Raw genomic sequence first — 9,056 nt, 5'->3', positions numbered from 1 at the left:
GCTTTCCAGCCTTGTCAATGTCTGATGCGTTGTATCAACATATAATAGAGACATGACATCATCTGCTCCCTTTACAATGGAACAGCTTGTCATGCAAATGAAATAGCTCAGTAGTTCTCAAACTTTTGTACTGGTGACCCCTTTCACATAGCAAGCCTCTGAGTGCGGCCTCCCTTATAAATTAAAAACACTTTTTCATATATTTAACACCGTTATAAATGCTGGATGCAAAGTGGGGTTTGGGGTGAAGGCTGACAGCTTGCGATACCCCCCCGCCACAGAATAACCCCAGTTTGAGAACCCCTGAAGTAGCAGTAATTTGTTGGGGAGAAAGATAGATTTAGCTGTGTGTGATTGGGAGAGGGGGGCAGAGAAATTACGTTGTTTGATAGTGTCATTTTAATGCAAGACATGAAGAATAACTTTGGTTACCAATGGATGTTTGTTCTTTACAAAACCGGGGTGGTTTATCTGTCATGCTGTCCTCAATTGGTTGTGTTATAACTCTGTCTTTAGTTATTCGTTCATCTGATTCACCTGATTCTGTAATTCCCAGGATCAGCACGAGGGCCTTTTTTAATACTTGTATGATGCTGACTTTCCTCCCGTTGTTTGTGGGTAGGTCTGCACTTAAAATGCTACAGCAGCGCAGCTGCAGCACTTCAGAGAAGATGCTGCTACACCGACGACGGGAGAGCTCCCATCAGTGTAATTAATCCACCTCTGCAGAAGGTGGTAGCTATGTCGACGGAAGAAGCAGACCCATCAACATAACGCTGTCCATACTGGGCGTTAAGTCGGTATGAGGCATGTCTCCGCTTGCGAGCTTACAAGCGGCCATATAGCACTGTCCATGTTGGTGCTTTTGTTGGTGTAACCTATGTCACTTAGAGGGGTGGGGTTTTTTCCACACCTCTGAGTGACATAAGTTATACTGACAAAAGTGCTAATGTAGACATATGCTAACTGCGTCACTCAAGGGTAGTGATACTGATGTAAGGTTTTGTCTACACTACAGACTTTTACACTGCAGGGAGTTTATTTTCATCTACTCTCTTTAACAGTCTCATCACCTATGTCAGATATAGCCATTACCAAGGGTAGAAACTGACCTTCACTAGAAGCTAATGTACCTAGAACTAAAACCGAAATTCCATTAACTGTCAATAAGTAACAGACTCTTAACTTTGTCACAACTACCCACTAGAAGGAGACACAACCAGATGCACTAAATGAGCAGATTGCATGGCTGACAATGTTAGATTATCTAGTGTCAGGTGTTTAAGGCCCACAGGAGCTCAAATCCAATCTAGAGTGCCATTTTGCAATGAAACATGGCCATACACGCACAAACACATGGTCATCATCAGGGATAGAAACAGTAACTTTCAGCAACTGAAGCATAAGCCACTACTACAAGCTAAAAGAGCTTAATAAGAGTAAGAGAGTAAGCAGCAGGGCTATTCCAGTTCCAGGGGCCACCATCCAGCCAGAAGGATGCATTACAGCTTCCATAAGGTCTGGGTTGGGTGGTATCCACAAGGGGATCTCCCCTATAAGAAACGCTACACAGTATGTAAAGTGATGGAAGCTCTCTGCTGAGGTCAGAGGAGCCAGTTTTCTAGACTTTGGGCACCATGGTATTGCTGCCCAAATCTGTCATGTGGAGCAGTGCCCCTCAAGAAAGCAAAGTGACTGGCGATGCCCATTGACCTATATTTCCCACCTTAAACACAGCATTTTGCTCTACCCCACTATTTGCAGTCCATCTTAAGTCCTGGAGGCAGTCTTCTGCTCCCATTTTATGGTCCCTGTCACTTCCTCTCCATTATTATTGATGAAGAGTACTCCAGTTTTTCCACCAGGATGTACTGGTTCCAGTTCTGTACTCTTGGTATTTAATTGTTTTCTGATCCTAACCAATTATACTACTTTGTTTAATTGCTTGTTTTGGGATCCCCCCTTCCTGTAATATGGCTGAGAGCTAGCTTCTGTCCTGCAGCAGGTGTGGTAACATGAGTCTCCCTTTCAGCCTGTCTCCTGAATCTGTAACAGGGCTGTTTGTGGTCAAATGGAGTCTCTTTCTCTCTGGTCCTTGCCACCAGCAATATCCCTCCATTGTCAATGTTTTTTAATTGATAGAGTAGGAGATCAAGTCATAAAAACACTTAGCACTAACAGGGCTGCATATTACCAAAGTGCTGTGCAAACATCAGCTAATTACAGGTTTCAGAGTAGCAGCTGTGTTAGTCTGTATCTGCAAAAAGAAAAGGAGGACTTGTGGCACCTTAGAGACTAACAAATTTATTTGAGCATAAGCTTTCATGAGCAGCTCACGAAAGCTTATGCTCAAATACATTTGTTAGTCTCTAAGGTGCCACAAGTCCTCCTTTTCTTTTTATCAGCTAATTAGGCTCTCCACCTTTGGAGATCTAAGTTTTCTCTGAGATGTCAGCCGAAGGACATTCTGTTTAACAATAATTTTGTTTATGCTGCTGTGTTTTACATTTTCCATATACCTTGCCCTCTTTTTTTTTAAGATATTATCAGTCGCGATAAAAGCAGTACCTTTCAAGTGTAGAGTTTTATCTGCCAAATCCTGACTTTGGAGTAATTAAGAATTCAGAGGCAAGTTAGAGAATAAGTCAGTGTAATAAGAACCTAACAAGCCAGAGAACTGCCTACCTCCAGAGACTCGCCAGCAAGGTATCAAATGTCAACACTCAGCCAATGAAACATTAAGAAGCATTACATCATCGGAACAAACTCTTTGGCTGATCCCAACCTTGGCTCCAGCAGCTCTTTCAGACTTCTGTGGACTGTGCCTAAGTCTCCTCTGCATACAAGGTTCATAGCTCACATACATTATATTAATGACTCCTGTCCATCCCTCTGAACTAAGTTTAAACTTGGTAGCATTTGAAGGATATAAATGCTTCTCTTAGATAAGAGGCATATTCTTAAAGAGCTCCATCCCCAAATCCCTCTTTAAATCATATATATCCTGATTTCCTCAGCTCATCCATGATCCTGAACTCTGTCCTCCTTCATATCTTCCCTCTGCAAAACTGCCTGTCACCTTTTATGCTATTTTCTGCAGTCCTATCCTGCTGTGATTTCATTCACCTCCCTGTCCAAGCCTTCATCGACTCTCATAACTGTTGCAGCTCCTTTATATCTGGCCTTCAAGTCCCACCCGTGCAGCAGTGTGTGGGGAACAGCATTCTTCACTTTGCGCCCTCGTGCAAAAGTCAAGTCAGGAGAAGGCCACCGCAGGAGCTGGACAGAAAACAGGCCCCAGGGTGAGATAGGAAGAAAACCTCCCTTTCCATAAAATAATAACCCAAGGGATCAGTAAAAGTTCAATACCCCCATCAAAGTTATGGAGTTGGGTCAGTTCCAGAGAGAGAAAAGAACTCCTTTATCCTGTAGTCAACTTCCAGGCCCTTCTTAGGGAGACCTGTGGAATCTAATTCAGCAGGTTACAAGCAATTTGTACAGTCCCAACTAATTCCTGCAAATTATCCATTTATCTGGCACCAACCTCTCCCCATCTCTTCCAGCAAGTTTCCCATTGGGGCAAGAGCCAACTCAGTAGCTCCTACCATCTTCCTTTGCCTATTATTTTAATATTCAGAGAGCACCAACAGAGTGCATGTAATCACAACTGGGAGAGGAGTTGCGCCACACCATCATGAATGGGAAGGGAAGTGGTCTGCAAGGCAGATGTTGGCCATGCCAGAAAAGTTTGAGAATTACAGTACCCTATTTAATTTGATACTAATGGTTTGTTTTACCCTTCCCCATAATTTTTCATTCTCAATGAACTGCAGGCTGTACTGAAAACACAACCACATTATAGATGGACGGATGTTTTGGCTCAGGGATAGGGAAGGACCAAGGCTTTTGGTATCAGGAAGGTGTAGGAGGCATTTTGGGTTTGTGGAATACGCTGGATGTTGAAATGCTCAGCAGTGAAATAAGCGATGGTCACATAAACACCACCCTATACCGGAAACCTACCGACCGCTATACTTACCTACATCCCTCCAGCTTTCATCCAGACCACACCACATAATCCATTGTCTACAGCCAAGCTCTAAGATACAACCATATTTGCTCCAACCCCTCAGACAGAGACAAACACCTACAGGATCTCTATCAAGTGTTCTTACAACTACAATACCCACCTGCTGAAGTGAAGAAACAGATTGACAGAGCCAGAAGAGTACCCAGAAGTCACCTACTACAGGACAGGTCCAACAAAGAAAGTAACAGATCACCTTCAACCCCCAACTAAAACCTCTCCAGCGCATCATCAAAGATCTACAACCTATCCTGAAGGACGATCCCTCACTCTCACAGATTTTGGGAGACAGGCCAGTCCTCGCTTACAGACAGCCCCCCAACCTGAAGCAAATATTCACCAGCAACCACACAACAAAAACAGTAACCCAGGAACCTATACTTGCAACAAAGCCCATTGCCAACTCTGTCCACATATCTATTCAACACCATCATAGGACCTAATCACATCAGCCACACTATCAGAGGCTCGTTCACCTGCACATCTACCAATGTGATATGTGCCAGCAATGCTCCTCTGCTATGTACATTGGCCAAAGCGGACAGTCTCTACGCAAAAGAATAAATAGACACAAATCAGACGTCAAGAATTGTAACATTCAAAAACCAGTCGGAGAACATTTCAACCTCCCTGGACACTCAATTACAGACCTAAAAGTCACAATTATTCAACAAAAAAACTTCAAAAACAGACTCCAACGAGAAACAGCAGAACTGGAATTAATCTGCAAACTGGACACCATTAAATTAGGCTTGAATAAAGACTGGGAGTGGATGAGTCATTACACTAACTAAAAACTATTTCCCCATGCTAATTTTCCCCCTACTGTTACACCTTCTGCTCAACTGTTTGAAATGGGCCATCCTGATTATCACTACAAAAGGTTTTGTTTTGTTTTTTTCTCCTGCTGATAATAGCTCACCTTCATCGATTGGTCTCGTTAAGAGTTGGTATGGCAACCCCATTTTTCATGTTCTCTGTATATATATATATAAAATCTTGCTACTGTATTTTTAGCCCACAAAAGCTTATGCTCAAATAAATTTGTTAGTCTCTAAGGTGCCACAAGTACTCCTCATTCTTTCTGCTGATACAGACTAACACAGCTACCACTCTGAAACCAGTGTTGATACTGAAATTTACATATTCAGCTTTCAAATAGAGGTGACTGGGGCAGTTCATGCTACTCAGAGCTATTGACAATGGCTGTTTGCAGACTCAAGGGCTTGTCTACATGGGAAGTTTACACCCGTATAAGCTAAGGCCAGATCTACACTCACAGTGTTTAGCCAGTATAATTGTGGTTGGATGTGTGAAAAACATCACACACACACCCCAAACCAGCATGGCTCTGCCGGCAAACACCCCAATGTAAAGGCAACTTATACCAGCAAAAGAGTCCTTTTGTCAGTATAATTTATGTCATTTGGGGATGTGGTTTAACTAGACCAGCAAATATAAGCTGTTTCTCCGTGAGGGAGTTTGCTGGCAGTGCTGCACCAGTATAGCTCTACTAGGAAAGCCATTGTAGTGTAGACTCCCCGTACACTACAGATTTCTGCCGGCAAGGCTTTGTCCGTTAAGGGTGTGAAGAGGTGTGATCTGTGACTGACATAGCTGTGCCAGAAGTAATCCCTAGTGTGGATGCAATTATACCAGCAAAGCAGCACTTTTACTGGTTGTAATGCTGTATGATTGAAATATGACCATTTATATCCTTGGTTTTGCCACAGTTAGACAATTGCAACGTATTTTGTACAAAGTGTGTCATGTAAGGTGCCAATGGAAAAGTTATGATGCATAAATAAGATCATCCTGTTTAAATCCATGTATCCTCACTGTATCTGAAGTTATTTACATCCAGTCTAGCCAGCCCATTCAAGCTGGATGCCCCATTAAGGACACTTCACTCTTAACAGTGGGCTATGGAAGAAACTCATTCCACCCAGATAGCTCATCAAGCCGTGACAGACATGTGATATGCTTGTGTGACCCTAGACTCCAATTTGTGCCAGTAACTTTCCACAAACTGGGCTGTGAGCTTTGTTTGAAAGAGTGAATTTCCAGGCACATGACTCCATGTTGCCTCTCTCCTGCCCTGATTTTCTGGACTGGATTTACAGCTAAAAGTAGCATACTGAACTATGGACTGAGGACCTTCCAGTCTTTCAGAAGTTACCGGAGAGACTTTACAAGCCAGTAGTCTATAACATCACTGCTATAAACCTGATATAAGGACATTGCAATTATTGTATGTATATGATCTATTAACTCTCTTCTTTTATTAGTAAACCTTTAGATTTTAGTTACTAAAGGATTGGCAGTAGTGTGATTATTGGGTAAGATCTGAGTTATATATTGATCTGGCTAAGTGGCTGATCTCTTGAGATTGGAAGGACCCTATATGTGATTAAATTGGTTTTCAGTAACCACTCATCATAGAGTCCAGCGTCTGGGTGGGGAGACAAAGGCTGAACTGCCTAAGAAGACTGCATTTTTTACTTCTTGTTAACCAGTGTGGTAAGACAGAAGTTTATTTTTGCTACTGGCTTGGTATAATCTAATGATAGAATAACCACATGATTGCGATGAGTCTGCCCTATTTTTCAGCAGTTTGTCCTGAATCTGGCATTCTCAGCTGTGACCCACTGAGGCACGGTGACACTGATACAGCTTGTTTCACTCATGGGGGTCGATTTACTACACCAGTACAAACCACAGCTTTGAGCTGTGTTTGTATCCACACTCAGAGAACTTCGCGAGTATAGTACACTAGTATTCCTAAAAAGTCCCAAGTGTAGATATGGCCTAACGTGTCCATTTTAACCAGTATACTGATATAATCCCCTTTATGGACACTCGTATTCAAGTATAAAAGGACCTTTTTCAGTTTATCTTATTTCACTTGGGGGAGAGAGGGGAGTTAAGCTAAACTGAAAAAAGCCACTCTTATACTGGAATAAGACTGTTTGTACAATGGTCTATACTGGTTTAACTATAATGATATCAGTGGTAAACTTTTCCTGTGTAGACAAGCCCCCCAGGAAGACAGCCCTGCATTGATTTGTGCTCTATTCACATTCACAAACAAAAGAGCTCGGAACTTCAGATTTTGGGTGGTTTTGTTAGTGAAATGGTTGAGTTCTGAGACTAAGGGTGGGTTCTGTGGCAAATTGATCAGCTACAAAATTGTGGCGTACATTGGGTTTATATCATATTGTCTTAAATATACGGTTAGTATGACAAAGACTAAACAAACTACAGTTGTGTTGCACAGCTCTCTTTCAGCTAGGCTAGCAGTTTGAAGAGACTCTATTAGTTTTCTTTCCCTGGCAGGGCAGGTGGCCATGTAGGGGAAGTTAAGGCTATAACAGTTGGGCTGGTGGTGTGAGGGATTCTGCATGCCGCCTCAGTGTATGGAGCTGAAGCTGCTAGCTAATTGGATCAAAATAAGATGAGGAAAGAGAGGAATGAGATCATCCAAAAGAAGAACTGAACCTCGCTAGAGGTTTTGAATTCCAAATGTATGGGGCCTGGGATTCCTTCCATGGAAACATTTTTAAATGTTGAATCAATCTGGAAGTATTTTAAGTAAGAAGAAATATGACACCCTTGCCTCTTTTCCCCTGTGATACTTTCAAATTTGGGGTCTTTTCTGTTCTGTATTTGTTTTTCTACCTTGATTAGGTGATTCAGCTCTTCCCTATTATGCCTGCTCAGTTCAGTGCCTGAATTGGCTCTTCTGGGGGTAGCTACTCTTGCCTTTAACTGATAAGAGATGCTGTTTCTAGCAGAATGGTTTCTCAGTCTTATCTTCCCTTTTTTCTGCTTCCTCTTCTCCAGTTCTTCTGCTATCATCTCTGTTTCTTTCTCCTTTTATGTTTTTTCTCTCCCCAACTCCAGTGTCTTTCCACTTACCCTTATCTTTAAAATGCTTGGAGAGCCTGACATGAAAGATTGTATAAGTGCTAAGCACATTGTTATGGGCCAAATTCATCCCTGATGTTACTCCACTGAAGTAATTTGATATATGCGTGTGTGTGTTTATGTGTATACCCATGGGTAAAATAGGGCAGACTCACCCCAATCATGTGGTTATTCTATCATTAGATTATACCAAGCCAGTAGCAAAAATAAACTTCTGTCTCACCACACTGGTTAACAAGAATTAAAAAATGCAGTCTCCTTAGGCATTCCAGCCTTTGTTTCCCCACCCAGACACTGGCCTCTATGATGAGTGGTTACTGAAAACCAATTTCATCAAGTATAGGATCCTTCCAATCTCAAGAGATCAGCCATTTAGCCAGGTCAATATATAACTCAGATCTTACTTATAATCACACTGCTGCTAATCTTCTTCAGTAAGCAACAAACTAATAAGAAAAGAAAAGATGTTTTAGTCTTTTCCTGAAAGATGGTAGAGACATAATCTGGAGAATGAGGGGAGAGCATTCCAGAGGAGAGCTGCAGGCCCTCAATAGAGAAGGCCTGGAATTCCATCCTATCTATATACATACCTAGGAACAGTCAACCTCACCTACCTGTTTCTTGTCAGGACCAAGGTACGATATTGTGACAGCTATGTAGGAAACAAATTGTAAGCTGATAATAAAGGAAATCATTTCTATTTGCACCTATCTCTAATGCTTGGGAAGTCAGTGGAAGTTAAATGAACTGTATCTTTACAGATTGTCCTCCAGGGAAATAGGGACTTCTTAAGGAAGAAATTTCAGCCTTCACCTTTCAGTTTACACCTATAATCAGTCTAGATTATAGGTGTAAACCTGTTCACATTATTTGAGCACGTTTTCTTGGTTGCTTGCAATTGTGCATGTTACTTGTTCATTTTTAGTAGGGAATGGTCTCAAAATACCCTTGTGTCTGCTTATATTTAAAAGGTAAGGGAATTAACTGGAATGTTTCCCATTTTCCAGATGTAATATTTTCCAAAATAAATATGGGGTGAACT

The sequence above is a fragment of the Natator depressus genome, chromosome 1 (assembly GCF_965152275.1).
Source record: "Natator depressus isolate rNatDep1 chromosome 1, rNatDep2.hap1, whole genome shotgun sequence".
Taxonomy (NCBI): Eukaryota; Metazoa; Chordata; order Testudines; family Cheloniidae; genus Natator; species Natator depressus.
The sequence above is the reverse complement of the archived record's forward strand: the minus strand, read 5'-3'. Positions refer to the sequence as shown.